This window comes from Myotis davidii, unplaced genomic scaffold, assembly GCF_000327345.1.
Source record: "Myotis davidii unplaced genomic scaffold, ASM32734v1 scaffold290, whole genome shotgun sequence".
In the NCBI taxonomy this organism is placed as follows: Eukaryota; Metazoa; Chordata; class Mammalia; order Chiroptera; family Vespertilionidae; genus Myotis; species Myotis davidii.
In genome coordinates this window covers 4436836-4452191 of record NW_006285049.1, presented here as the reverse complement: position 1 = coordinate 4452191, position 15356 = coordinate 4436836, and the positions used below count along the sequence as shown (strand labels likewise).

At 42.1% G+C, this 15356-nt stretch overlaps 1 protein-coding gene across 1 annotated transcript in view; it reads right to left on the bottom strand.

The window, feature by feature from the left end:
• NELL2 (neural EGFL like 2) overlaps nt 1-15356 on the bottom strand; it is a 359055-nt gene that overhangs the window by 326059 nt on the left and 17640 nt on the right. The gene's annotated exons all lie outside the window — the stretch shown is intronic.

Below are 15356 nucleotides of genomic sequence, written 5' to 3'. Positions count from 1 at the left end.
GAATCAAGCGGGAAAATAGCGTTTGTCTCTCCTGCCGCTGCCTCGGATTTACGGATTAGTAGGATTAGTACGGTTTGGTCGCCTGAAACAGAAAAGGGAGGACCCCCTGGCACGTGAAGAACTTGGACCCTCCAAGCTCACACCGCTCCCACACGCAGCGCCCAGGCAGCCGGCCGGCTGGGAGGGGGCCCCGAGGAGGGGGAGACTTGCCCGGAGGCTGCTTTGCGGGGAAATTAGCTCCTGAGCCGGAATAAAGGCAGCAGAAGGCACGCACACCCGGAGGGAGGGAGGCGGCCCCCCAAAAAGCCTAGGATGGGGCAGCCCCGCACCCGCCCGTCTTCCCAGCGCCCAAACCTGTTGTAAAGACAGAGACAATGGAGAGAGCACAGAAGACGCTCGGCAGAGAGACAGCTCCTCTGGGGAGGGCGGGGCGGGACCTCGGAGGCGGGGAGAGGAGGAGGAGGGAGGGACCGCCGAGGGCGAGGCCGGCGCTGTGCCTCCCTCTCCCGCACCCGGCTCCTAGGTTTCCAAGACCCATCTAGCCAGCTCCAGAGTGGCTGCAGCTCCCACCCTCTCCCCTTACTCCCTGGCTGGCCTGGGCAAAGCCAGCCTCCTCTCGGGATGGAAAGATCTACACGCAAGGTGCTAAGTTGATGGGTGGTCTTTCCTCTTACCCCTTGATTTCGGGCGGGTGTCTTGAAAGACAGAGAGAATGGACCAACAGCCACAGCAGGCAAGACTAGAAGGAGACACGCTCGCCCGCCCTTTTGGCAAAGGAAAGAAAAGCCCACGAAGGATCTTGCGCGGGGCTCCCGAGCAGGAGCAGTCCGGGGCGCTGCAGAGAGGACTCCCTCTGAGGGGCGTGCAGAGGAGGGCTGCCAGCGCACGCTAGAGGGAGACCGGCGGAGACGGCTGGCAAGCTTAGGTAGCCCTGGGAGCCCTGGAGGGGAGGATCCATGCCAGGGGCGGGGCGCTGGAGAGCTTCCCAGGTGCGGAGAGAGCCAGGAAGAACTTAGCCAGGAACTGCTGGACAGCTCCGGGACCTCGCGCGCCCCCTCGCCAAGCAGCAGGGAGACCAGGGCTCTAGTCTCCAGGACAAGCACCTGGCAGGAGGCTAGAGCAGCAGGGCCAGTGTGTCTGCCCACCAGAAAAGGAATAGATAATATATGATAGATGATAGATAGATAGATAGATAGATAGATAGATAGATAGATAGATAGGTAGGTAATAGACAGACACAGACATAGATAGAAAAATATGGATGAACTAGAGAAAGAGAGAAACCTGAACGTGGGAAAGAGAGAAAAGCCCCCCCCCTCCACTGTTGATCATATTCATGAATGCTCTCTACTCATCCTTTTACCATACATGCCAGAACCATAACAGTGAGATCATTTAAGATCTAATTCTCAGCAGGCAAAAGTATATTCAAGGTCGATGGCATATAATACTTTCAACATGGCCCTAAAACTTTGAGGTGAATTTGAATAATGATATTCAACTCCCATATTGAAAATGTTACGTTTCAAAGCAATTATAATGTTAATCTATACAAGTTCAACTGAGTTTCTTAACTTTCCATCCGTACAGGTAGATTCTGAGTTCTCCAACAGGATCCTACATAGCTGGTTACCAGAATACCTCCTGGTTAGGGTCTGTGGCTCCTGCAGAGCAAAGTGTACTATAGTATACTATAATGAGATGAGTGGGACATTTTTGGCTTTGCCCTTGGAATTTTTAGGGGGGGGGAACAAGATCTAGAAGCTTTTCCAAGTTAATTTTTAATTATCTCTCCATATCAACTGTTCCATTTAATTCTATTTCTAGTTTTGTGAACTTTGAGAAATATTTCAATACTTACATATTAAAGTATTGCTGTCTGAATCTTCCTACATTTGCAAAGCTATACAAAATAAAATTAATATAATTGAGTTGAATTAATTCAAAGAACAATATTCATCAAGGAATTAAAGATCTTTAGCATTATATCTAAAATATTGAATTGCAATAAGTATCTACAAAAGTTCCATAAAATACATTTTAAATAATCCCATTACCTAAAACTCTATTGGAAGATAAAATGAGATAGAAAAGTACATATACAGATACATGCATATTTACATGTAAAAGTTCTTCTAACCTACTTTTACGCTACCAAATCATAGAATCTGGGGTACCCTCAATCTCTCTGACTCTCACATATGACAAGCTGAAATCTGGTGGTTTGTAAGCTTGTCATTAGTATCACCCCCCCCACACACACACACACACTTTTGCTCCCTCTAGAAGAGTGGTATTTTGTACCCAAAATTATTCAGCTTAACCTGCTACTGTAATAATATGATACTAGTGGCCCAGTGCACGGATTCATGCACATTGAAAGGAAATGTATTAGAAGAAATATTTCAATATCGCTATTCGCCCTTTCTCTATAATAGAAGTGTCAACCAAATTCACGATCGACAATGACAGATTGAGACATAGGCATGTGATTGGTGCAAGCAAGAGCTTTATATGCAGGGGTCCTCAAACTTTTTAAACAGGGGGCCAGTTCACTGTCCCTCAGACCGTTGGGGGGCTGGACTACAGTTTAAAAAAAAAACTATGAACAAATTCCTATGCACACTGCACATATCTTATTTTGAAGTAAAAAAACAAAACGGGAACAAATACAATATTTGTATTTGCATGTGGCCCGTGGGCTGTAGTTTGAGGACCCCTGTTTATATATATCGTGCATGCGTATTTCTTACTTCTTTTCAGTCGGGTCAAGTGTCTAAACTTTCTAAATCTCCATTTTCTGGCTAATGAAAAGAAAAGAGGATTCCACTGAGTCTCCTATCTACCTACTCCAGGACTTCTGTGAGGATCAAATGAGATGAAGCACAGGAAAACACTTCACAAACATTTGGTTAATGTGTGAAATGTTTCCACCTGCCTATAAAGCAAGTTGTGTTCCTGGGCTGAAGAAACTGCAAGGAGGCTAGTCATTGCTAGGGAGAGGAAGCTGGGCATTGCTATGTGACGGCATTATCTGGCAGCCACAGCCACCATTTCCACATTTGGGCCACATTTGTGCCATGGGGTCTTGGCAGTGTTGGCTGCCCTTTGGTGTGCTGTCACTCCAAGTGGTGGCAGGGCCTGTGTCCCACAAGCTGAATGTTGCTTTGTCGGTGCCAGGTCCACGCTGCCATTTCTCTGTAAATGCCAAGTGCACATCATGGCAATTCCTGCATTGAGCATCTGCCCCCTGGTGGTCAGTGCATTTCATAGCAACCAGTCAGACAGTGGGAGGGACACTTAGCATATTAGCCTTTTATATATATAGATATGGAAACCATTAAAATATGAGTACATAGAGAGTTATTTCTATAAAAGTAAAATGCAAAGCTTTGGAAAACCATACTACAGGCTAATCATTGTATTAGTTAGGGCAGAGGTTCTTCACCTGGGAGGGGTTTTCAACCTTAGAGTTATTGATATTTTTAACTTGAGTAGTTCTTTATTAGGACTGTCCTGTGCCATGTAGGATGATTAGTGGCACCCCTGGTCTCTACCCACTAAATGCCAGTATTTTTAGTATTTCATTTTATCTATACATCTTTTAACTATATTTTTTTATATAACTTTTAAACTAGTGTTCTAAGACTGACAGCTGTCAGAGGGGATAGGGGTTAGGAGCTGAATGAAAAAAGGTAAAAAGATTATATATACACAACAGTGAGGTGATAGCCAGAGGGAAATGGGGCTGGGGGTAGGTGGAGGTGGGCAAAGGGGAGTGGGAAATGAGGATGGAAAAAAACTTTGCTTGGGGCAAGGGGCACATGATGCAGTGTGCAGATGATGTTTTATTGAGTTTTACATTGGAAACCCATGTGGATTTGTGAACCAGTGTCACCCAAAATAATGCAATAAAAATAAACTAAATTTAAATTTCTATAGCTACAAAAATAAAATAAAAATGGTGTTCTAGGAAAAATAATAAATTACTTAACTTTTCACCATCTACTGGAATCCCATATATGTTACCACCACTTCAATTGAAATACAAAAACTTTACAACCATATTGGTACCTTTATCGCATCCCTTCATGTTGTGATTGTCTTATGTGTAAAATCAATATACACTCGAACTTCCTTTCAATGTGAAATTTTTGCTTGCAATCATTATGGTGGGAATAATAATGTCTTCCTCCTCTTCCCTGACCCTCCTCCCCCAAAAATACACGTCCATGTCCTAATCCCTACAATTTGTGAATGTTATTTTAATTGGCAAGAGAGATTTAAGGTTGCAAATGGAATTAAGACTGCTAGTGAGGTGACCTTAAAATAGAGAGATTATTCTGGATTCCCTGGGTGTCTCCAGTCTAGTCACAGAGGTTATCAAATGTGAAAGACAGAGGCAGAGAGAAGTTGAGAGTAGTTTAATAAGAGAAGAATTTGTCCTGCTATGAAGATAGAGGAATATAGGAAGGCTAAGAGCCAAGGTATAGGAGCAGCATGTAGAAGCTAAAAATTACAAGGAAAAGGATTCTCCCTTCAGCCTCCAGAAGAAACACAACTTTGCCAATACCGTGATTTTAGCCCAGTGAGATCCATTTTAGACTCCTAAACTATAAGATAATAAATTTTTACAAAACTATAAGATAATAATTTTTTGTTGTCTTAATCCACTAAATTTGTGGTGGTTTGCTCAATATTCACATGAAAATAATGTAATTACTAACCACATAATAAAGAGGTCATTGAAAATGGTAGACTCTATGATCCTGACCAGCTCCTCTTCTACCATAAATACATATCAAAGCTAAATAAAATGTTCAAGAAATTTTTATTCATATATGAGTTTTAAATTTAAAAAAAAAAATTAAGAAAATCCTCACGTGCTAAAGCGATAAAGAGCTAATTGGAGATTGGTGAAGAAAGGAGTGGCTGATGCAATGATTAGGAGAGGGTAGGACATAGGGTTTCAGACTCAACAGGGACACTAAGACAATAGGGTAGGATTCTAATGTCCACACAAGAACTAGAAACAATGAATTATGGCCAAAGCCAGAAGATGTGAAGATGTTACTGATTCCTCTAAGAAAAAGAGGAATCTTTAAAGAATTATACTATCTGATAAGGGCCTAATCTCCAAAATTTATAGGGAATTCACACAACTTAACAAAAGGAAGATAAACAATCCAATCAAAAAATGGGCAAAGGACCTAAATAGACACCTTTCAAAAGAGGACATTCAGAAAGCCAAGAGACATATGAAAACATGCTCAAAGTCACTAATTCAGAATAAGTTACAAAATTGTCCACCCAATGACTTCATCTGCTCCTTGAGAAAGAAATCACAAGCAGAGTGAATTTAAGTGTGTATCTGAGCACTGGGTAAATCCAGTTCTCACTTAGCCAGTGTATCTTCCGTCCCTGCTCTGCCTCACCTTGCTGTCCATGCTATGGTTTATATCAGGAGCACACCATTTATTGTCTTCATTAGCCCAAGCAGTGTCCATTATGCTCTTACAAAGTTATCATTTTATTATCTCTCTCCTTTTACTTTTTTTTAACCCCCATTTTAGGTTGTAGCCAGCACTCCCAAGTCTGAACCATGTGATTTCCTCATCATTTGATGCTCAGTATTTGTGCTTTAAAAAAATATGTCTTGTATGCATGCATATAAGCATAACCAATGGACATAAGACACTGGGGGATAGGGGAGGCTAGGGGACTGTCTAGGGCGGGGGGAAAAATGGACATATATGTAATACCCTTTGTAATAAAAAATTAAAAAAAAATTAAAAAGAATTATACTATCCAAATTAAGAAACTTTAAAATTTTTGCACATTGGCCTAAGAAGTGACAAAAAATGCTTGCCAGCTACATGTGACCATAGGTGGGAAACACCTATAATAAATGTTGAATCCTAAGCCTTGCTACTTGCCACTTGCAGATACAAGATCCAAAATTATACTCCTCACTGGTATAGAAATTCTAAAATCAGAAAGTAGCATAAAATTCCCAGAATTTCCTGAAGAAGAAAATATAAAAGTCCTATTCAGGGACCGTCCACAATCTCTGGAATAAAAGAGGAAATTTTCTGATGAGAATAAGAATACAATAAAATAATCTATGTATATAAAAGCCTAAGCAACCAAATAACCAAATGACCAGTCGACTGGTTGCTCTGATATGATACTCCACAGCAGGAGTGCTAATCAGCTGACTGAACCATCCCAGCAATGCTCCAACCCAGCAGCCACGCACTCCCTCAGTAGCCCTGCAGGACCAATCTCTGAAGAACAGGCCAGGCACGGATGGACCAACACCGCTGGCACTATCCTCACAGTGCCACCAGCCTCCTGGAAGTCGGCCTCAGGCATCACAGCCACTTCCCCTCCCTAGACGCTCCACAAGGAAGAACCAATATAAAAGTGACTGCCAGGTGGCTCCCAACAATGGGTGCAAACATCAGTGGGAAGGATCCAGATTCCAAGCCCCAGCATGGGTATCCCACCTTCTGCCTGGTGGGCTGATCGCGTCCCTGCCCCACCTCCATCCCTTTCTGGACCAGTGTCAGATGCAGGACTCATGGCTGGCAAGTGTCGCTAGGCAGCAGCAGGCTCAGTGGGCCTGGATAAGCGGGAGCAGCAGGCAGGAGCAGCAGGCGGCATTGGACTGCTGGTTTTGGCCCAATCCCCACAGGCCACGCCGAGGGACCCCACCCATGCACAAATTTGTGCACCGGGCCTCTAGTAATAATAAATTGCATTAAAATAAAATAACATGAAAGATAGGAATACACAGAGAAAATGAGAATTAGTATGAATTCTCATGAACTCAGAATCATAATTTTATTACTCAATAAATGTGGTTAAAAGTATAAAATATATTTAAATAATCAGAGTTATTTTAGAGGGTAGAAAATAACAGTATTGTTGAGAAAATATTAAGCAGATTGCAAAAGAAAGCAAATAGGACTTCTAAAAATAAAAATATATTGAAAAACAATATTGATAAAACCTATTGCTATAATAAGCAGAAGATGACATGGAACTAAAGTTAATGAACAAAAATATCTGAGAAAAAATGAGATCTGAGAATATTATGGAAAATTTGGCAAAAATAATAAAAAAAGTAAAACATGAACAACATATGAATATTAGAATTAGAAGACCCAATACACAACTACTTATAGATATGGAATAAAAGACTAGAGAAAATGGAAGCATACAGTATTATAGGAAATATTTAAACAAATAAGACCTAAAAGCTTTCAAAAATTAAAGAATAACATGATTGTCTAATTCTTACTAAGATAGAATAAGCATATTTCACCCTCTTTATCCCACTGCATACTATTAAACCTGACAGATGAATGGACTTCTTAAAATTAAATAGTAGCAGACAAAGAGAGAAAGCAGACTAGGGTTTGAAGTATCACTATTTTAGCAAAGAGTACTTCTAAGAAATAGACCATGACTCAATGGTATGTTTTATTGAGTTTAGAGAGAAAGGAAAGGGGAGAGAGAAAAACATCCATGTGAGAAACATCGGTCAGTTGCTTCCCATACACACCCCAACTGGAGAATGAGCCTGCAATCTAGGTATGTGCCCTGATCAGGAATCTAACTGGCAACCTTTTGGTGCACAGGATGATGCTCCAACCAACTGAGCCACACTGGTCAGGGCTCCATGTCCTTTTTAAAAAATGTGTTTTTATTGATTTCCTAAAGGAAAGAGATTTTATATATATATCAATGATGAGAGAGTATCATTGATTGGCTGCCTCTTGCAAACACCTTACCAGGGATCGAACCTGTAACTCAGACATGTGCCCTGACTGGGAATCGAACCATGACCTCCTGGTTCATGGGTCAACACTCAATCACTGAGCCACGCTGGTCAAGTTCCATGGCCTTTCTTATGATATTGAAGTTCTCACTAAGTTCATCTACTCTACTCCTAAGTTCATTGAGCATCCTTCTAACTTGTATTTTGAACTCTGCATCTATTAGATGGCTTGTCTCATTTTATGTAGTTGTTTTCCTGGAGTTTTGTTCTATTCTTTGGGACACATTTATTTGTCTCCTCATTTTGACTGCCTCCCCTGCATTTGTTCTATGAATTAGGTAGAGCTGCTACATCTCCCAGGCTTGGTAGAGTGACCTAATGTAGTAGGTGTTCTGTAGGGTCCTTTGGCACAGCCTCACCAATCACCTGAGCTGGGCACTTCTGGTGCACCCCCTGCATGAGCTGTGTACACACTCCTGTTGTACTTGAGTCTTGATTGCTGTTGGCAATTCAATGGGAGGGATTTACTGCCAGGCTTATTGGCTGTGAGGACCAGCTGCAAGCACCATGGAGAATCAGCTGGGCAGGGGCTGACCCCACAGAGCGGGACTTACTTTAACAGGTCTCTGGTGTGCTGATTCAACATTGAGTGTGTCCCTTGTGGAGGAGGTAGGGTAGTGCTTCCACATGGTCTGATGCTTTCCACTGGGTGTGCTGGCTCTGGGGCCTCCCAAAAGGTGGAAGCCAAGATCAGCATCCCCTGTACCCTGCCCAAGGTCACCCAACATGAGCTACAAAGGAATATGCAGATGGCTGCTACTTGTGCTAGGTCTATTGATGCCCAGGTGAGGACAAGCTGCAAACCAAGGCAGGTTGCTGCTTGTGCCAGGCCTGGGGCCTCTTAGTGAGAGGTATGGGGCATGCCAAGGCCAGATGCTGCTTGTTTGAGAGATTTTAGGAAAGGTCAAATCATGAATCAAGACAGGCTTTTTGTATGGAAAAGCCACTGAAAACAGTTTGGGTTGGGCCTGTAAGTTGGGGAGGCAGGGTCTCAGGGAATCATCAGAACAAGGGGAATAGTGTTGGCCAGATTGATAGAGACTCAGATATGATGTTTGATTGTCAGATCTGTGGGGCAAGGGCCCAGAAAAGGAACAATGGCCTCTTCCATCACTTCTCTCTGGGAGAAAGCTACTCCTCCAGCTCTTGGCCTCATGCCAGACTACTCAGTTCTTTTCTGTATGTCTCTGGTAAGTGGGAGAAGAAAATTTACCTAACAAAGGTGACTTTCCTTCCAAGGCACACTCATCTTCACTTGTTGACAATAGAAGGTAAAAGAGATGCCCATTCAGGACATGGGAGTAGGATAGGTTACAATCAACATTCTCTAGAGCCTCCATACACTTTGAACTACTCACAAAACTCAACTGAAACTCTCTAAGAAAATAAGAGAAGTGTTGCTTCAAACACAGTTCTAAAGGCAACATGGCAAAAAGAAGCAAGCTTGGAACTTGGTCAGGAGCACTGGGTCAAGTCTCTGTCCCACCTCTTTCCTGAGCCTGATACAACCACCCAGTACCTGTTATCAGACTAGCATCACAATAAAACCTATCTATCACAGGGCCACCAAGGCTCAAGTACTCTTCAAAAAGTGCCATGCAGTATAAAAATGCTAGTTCGTCCTGTTGCTGTCGCATTCAACTGTGCTACATCAGGGTTGGCCTGTTTCTGTCATTCCCCTTGTGATGTAGTTAGCATAGTGCAAAATAATGGTAATTGAAACCATTCCATAGGAAAAGGCAAGGGAAATAAAACTGAAAATGTGAATATAGATAACTAACTAGCACTGATATACCTAAAACTAATGTTATATGTCAATATAACAACAACAACAACAACAAAAACAACAACACAATAGCACTGGTAGTTAGTGAGCCTTATTGGTTAATCCTATATAATAAAAGAGAAACATGCAAATTAACCATCACTCTGTCACTCCGCCACTCTGCTAAACCCACCAACCAATCAGAATGACTATGCAAATTAACCCAACAAAGATGGCAGTTAATATGCATATGTAGGCACGGAGCGAAGACTGAAGATGACTGAAGATGGCGGTGGTCATGGAGCTGGAGCGAGCAGGAGGTTTGGGTTGCTCCCAGCGACCCACCAGCCCTGGACTCCACTCAAGGAGGGGCTGGGGGCCTGGGTCACCAAGGACAATCCAGGCTTCCAGCCAGCCCTGGCCTCTGCTCGAGGAGCTGCGAAAAAAAGAAAAAAGGAGGGGCTGGGAGTAGCCAGAATGGAGAAGCCAAGCCTCGCTGCTGTGGTCAGACCAAAGGCCTGGGTCCCGGGTGCCGGAGGAAAACCGGCGCCGGCAGCCAGGGGAAGGAAGGCCTATTGCATGAATCTTCGTGCAACGGGCCACTAGTATTATATATGGTGTTCTGAGCAAAGAACTGATTTACTGGATTATCAAATGTTATCAGGTTCCAAAAGCCATGAGTCATAGGTTTAAAAACTTATCCCACCATGCAGCCTTATTTTTAACTGCCAATAGACAAGCAGAGTGAGCACTGGCTGCTTTTGTCAGGAGCTGCAGTACTCAGTGTTCAACTGAACAGAATGAAGTGTTCACGTGGACCCAGCCCATCTGCCAGCTTCTGGCCTTGCTTAAGGTTTTCTATTATAATACAGAGCTTTGTCTAACATTAAGAGTCAAAGTAACCCTCCCCAGAAAAGCTAAAGGCCAGTATATTCTCGGTAATATCCAGAAACCATACTTATATCCGATATTTCTCTTCATCCTGTAAACTTAACTCTAGAAATGGTAAATACAGAAGTCATTAAAAATTCCATTTCAAAGGAAGATTTTTATTTGATTCTGCCTCTGCTATCATCAAAAATAATTTTCTTTTTCTAAGGCTACACATAGCCCACACCTGAAAGGAAATTTATTATGGTCAGGCCTCAAGACACAATAATTCAAATTCTTTCCTGACTCATCATACAAATCTTGCTAGTGCTTAGCTACTGACATTCAAATCTTCATTTTTATGGACATGTAGTTTCTAGACAGAAAGTGCAGACCAGATTTCCCAAATTTGTGGCTCAATAACAAGGATTTTACGTTAGTGTCTTAGAGGCTAGTAGGGACCCAGGTTCAATGTGAGCTGGGCCAGAGTGTCTCTACACACCTATCATCAAATCCTCTGATAGGAAGAATAACTCAAGTCTGGCATCCAGCTAGGGCCAGCCTCTACCTCTAGTTTTACTGTCTTGGCCAAAGGCTGCAACTGAGAATTCAAACAGAAAGATAGAGCTGCTGAGTGAGCAGGTAAATCAATGTGTGAATGGTGCAGGGGGTGTTCCAGTCATCCTTATTCTTTCCCTGTGAGGACTGACTCTCCACATTCACAGTGCTAAGTAATGAATGGACGTGGGAGTCTGGCCATAGTACATAATCACATAGTAGGAAAGCTTACAGAGTTCTTAGTTTGCAAACCAGTACACAGATAAATCACATAATTTGTTCAAAATCACACAAGTAATTAATTTAGAGCAGCACTTAAGCCTTGTTCTCCTGATTTATTCATTTGCTCAAAAGATATTTGTGAGAACAATTAGAAGATGGTGGCATAGGTAAACACCTGTACTCGCTGCCTCCCACAACCACATCAAAATCACAACTAAAACACAGAACCACCATCATCCAGAACTGCCAGAAAGCTGGATGAATGGAAGTCCTACAACTAGAAACGTAAGGGAGGAAGCACACTGAGACTGGTAGGAGGTGCGAAGGCACAGAACAGGCTGGTCTGGCACCCACGTGTGCCACTTTTTTAATTGAGAGGGAGATTTTCTCTGCAGAGGCTGCCCGGAGGAGCAAGAGGTCCCAGTAACACCCACAGCAGACCCCCATCCCAGGGTCCCAGAGCTGGGAAAAGAAGTCCCTGTAACTACAGGCTGTAAAAACCAGTGCAGATTGGAGCTCAGTGACACAGAGGCCAGCTGTTCCTCTTAAAAGGCCAGCACCATGAACTGAACTTACAAGGCCTTGCTTCCTCTGAGCTCCAGCACCAGGATGAGGCTAATTGGGACACACCTGTCTGGCATCAGGGCAGGAAATGACCCTATTTAAAATTGTAGCCCCCCATATATACATACACAACATTTCCTATCTCCTTTCTTTCCTATATTTATTATATACTAGAGGCCAAGTGCATGAAATTCATGCATGGGGCAGGGGGAGTCCCTCAGCCTGGCCTGCACCCCCTCCAATCTGGGACCCCTCGGACATCCCATTCACAATGTGGGACCACTGGCTCCTAACCACTCACCTGCCTGCCTGCCTGATCACCCCTAACCACCTCTGCCTTGGCCTATGCTTTGGAAAGAGGACTGGATGACTGGAAGATGTCCAGTCGACCCAGTCTAATTAGCATATTACCCTTTTTAATAGTATAGATTTCCTTACTTCTTAGCATGTCTCCCACTCCATTTTTCACAAGTTTTATTCACTTCTTCCTTCTTTTTTTTCTTTCTTTCTCTTTAAATCCTCACCTGAGGATATGTTTTTATTGATTAGAGACAGAGAGGAAGGGAGAGGAGAGAGAAACATCAATTGCTGGCTTCCCACATATACCCCGACAATTGATTGAACCCACAATCTGGGTGTGTGCCCCGACTGTGAATCGAACTTGAGACCCTTCAGTACACAGGACAATACTCCTAACAGTTGAGCCATACCGACAAGGACTTCATCTCTTATTTTTAATACTTACAACAGTGCCTGGTACATTGTAGGTGTCAGTATTTATTCAATACAAGAATAATGTATAAAAATGTATCCAGTAAGTGTCTGGCAATAGTAAGCGATCAATAAATGGTAGCTATTATATCTTAGAATTTACTAGAGTGAAAGTATGAAGTTATTGATTAAGAGGGCATAACCCTCCAAGGCATACAAAATATCCTCATTAACTTCTACAGAACACTCTATCTATTGCTAAGATATGGCAAAAGTCTGCCTCTTCTATCTCTAGATCACTACTATATATTCAAAATGGGTTCAACAAATAATTCTTTTGTTAGAACAACTGAGCAAAATAAAACTCTGGTTTATTGTTAGACAACATTGTTTCACACATACATAAAATGAACCAAAAAATAGACAAAAAAGGAAAAAAATAAACCTTTTATCTTTGGTCTTTTCAAACATCTCAAACAAACCAAGAACTTCATAGACACACAAAAATAAACCTTTTATCTTTGGTCTTTTTAACCGTCTCATACAAACCAACTGCTTACAGTATAGCTAAGTACATACACAAACAGTTACTGGAATGCTCAGAATAAGATTATTTCTGTTGTATTTGTTGTTTTTATAAGGTTTTTTATGGAGATCCAAGTTTCTGAGTAAAACCTCCTGTGTAAAATTTGCAGCAGTTTTATAACACAATTTTTTTAGCAAGGAATAGAAATTGACAACTTATTTTCACTTGTTATTTATCTCAGTACTTCAGGTTGTTATTGATTGTACACAAGAATGTGCCTCAAAACGCCTCCAACTTAGGATAAAGCACAAACATTCTTTTCCCATTTCCTTCCATTTCCTCCCTCTCCCACAGCAAAATGTATCAATGTGACTGACAACTATTTTACCAGCATTACAGGTATATTTTTCAACATTTTGCTTTTCTACTTCCTTTATCCACACAGCAAATTATTTTCTTCTTTAGCTTGACTGTAGTAGTATATGGTGTCCTTCTGTAGACATGTTATTTTAATTGACAAAATTCAGGTGTGAAAATACGTAACTTTACTTCTACACCTCACATTTCTCTTAGGACCTCATCTTTTTCCTGATGAGAGAATAACTACTTATATTGAGTGCACTGGTGAAGGGTGCTGAATATTGAGTACAGTGTGTCAGAATTATTCTTAGGGCATTAATTCACTGATTCTCTTAATACCCTATGAGATACCCATAGTACAGATGAAGAAGTGAGGCACAGAGAGGTTAAATAGAATCATAACTGATAGTCATGAAGCCAGATTTAAAACATAGGTGGTATGACTTCAGAGTTGATTGTCTTAACCACTCCACTATAGCTATCTCTTTTTTTCCCCCTGGAAGTATTTTTCTTGATTTCAGAGAGGAAGGGAGAGAGAGAGAAACATCAAGGAGAGAACCATCCATCAGCTGCCTCCTGCACACCCCCCACTGGATATGTGTCCTGACCAGGAATCAAACCAGGACCTCCTGGTTCATAGGTTGACACTCAACCACTGAGCACACCAGCCTGGATTCCAGGCTGATTTAATTACTTCTATTTTTGTCAGGTAATTTCCAGTTTAAATTCAATTCAAAATTCTCCCCCTCAATATCACTGCCCCTACAGATGCATAAATCCCATCAGGAGAGTAGTGGAAAAGGGATTCTTTCCATCATTACCCTTTCAAATCAAGAGTGCTACTTACTGGTGTACAAATTCCCCTTAACCTTTGCCATTTACCCTTCAGAGGTGTTCCTCACTCAGAGGACACCATTCCTGTTCCCTCTGCCCTGACACTCTGGACAGAGCATTTTGAGTTTGATGGATCTACCAGATACCCAAATAGCAAAGTCAAATAGACTGAAGCCAGCAATTGAAGCCAAGGGAGAGATCTTCCTAAAATCAAGTTTGGGGATAGCTCAGGTAAGCAATTGGAGCCATGGAAGGAGTTATTGTTAAAATTCTGCATATTCCAGTATCTGGCAGGTCCATATGCAATATGTGCTCTCCAGAGAGATCATGTTCTTCAAGTTCTCCTACAGGACTCCCGGGCAAAGGGCCCCCTGTGCTCAGCTCTGCCACTCAGGAGCTCAGGTAGGTTAGGACCATGTCCCCTAGCAGCCAAAGTATTCAGTATTATTATTATTGTGCTGTTGTCATCATCATCATTTTGTCTTATTATTGAATTTTTGTTCATCTTGATTTATAACGTAGTTACACGTTACTGTTCTCTGAAAATTTTCTTTCCACTTCCATGACAGACTTTTCCCTCCTGTGGGTCAGGATTCTGGGCCAGAAAAAGATTTTCCACTGTTTCCACTAGCTCTGTAAGAGCAAGCTTGCATCTCAGTCATGGCAGCACACTCAAGGCAGTCAGTTTGGGGCTCAGCGTTTATATGTTTTAAAAAAGCTAAAATAAATTTTCTTCTCCCTCTTATTCAAATTCTTAGAATGTCGTTCCATACCCTGCCTTGAGCAGCCCTCAGAGCAATATACTTTAGTAATTGCATAGGTATATTTGTTGGCTATATTGGCAAAGGACACTACAATTTAAAGACTGAAGACTTGTTTTCAAATATGTCTCAGTAACGAGTTCCAACAGTATGTTCACAATGCTGTGCTTCCCTTTCTAACCCCTGTAATTGTCCTGGACTAGGTGAGTCACAGGGCAAACTTGTGAGGCTGCCACCTTGTTAAGAAACTATGGGTGTGATGGGGAGTAGGATTTCATCTTTCTTAACGGTGTGAGCATTTGATAAAGAGATCCATATGTGAAGGTCAATCCACAAAGG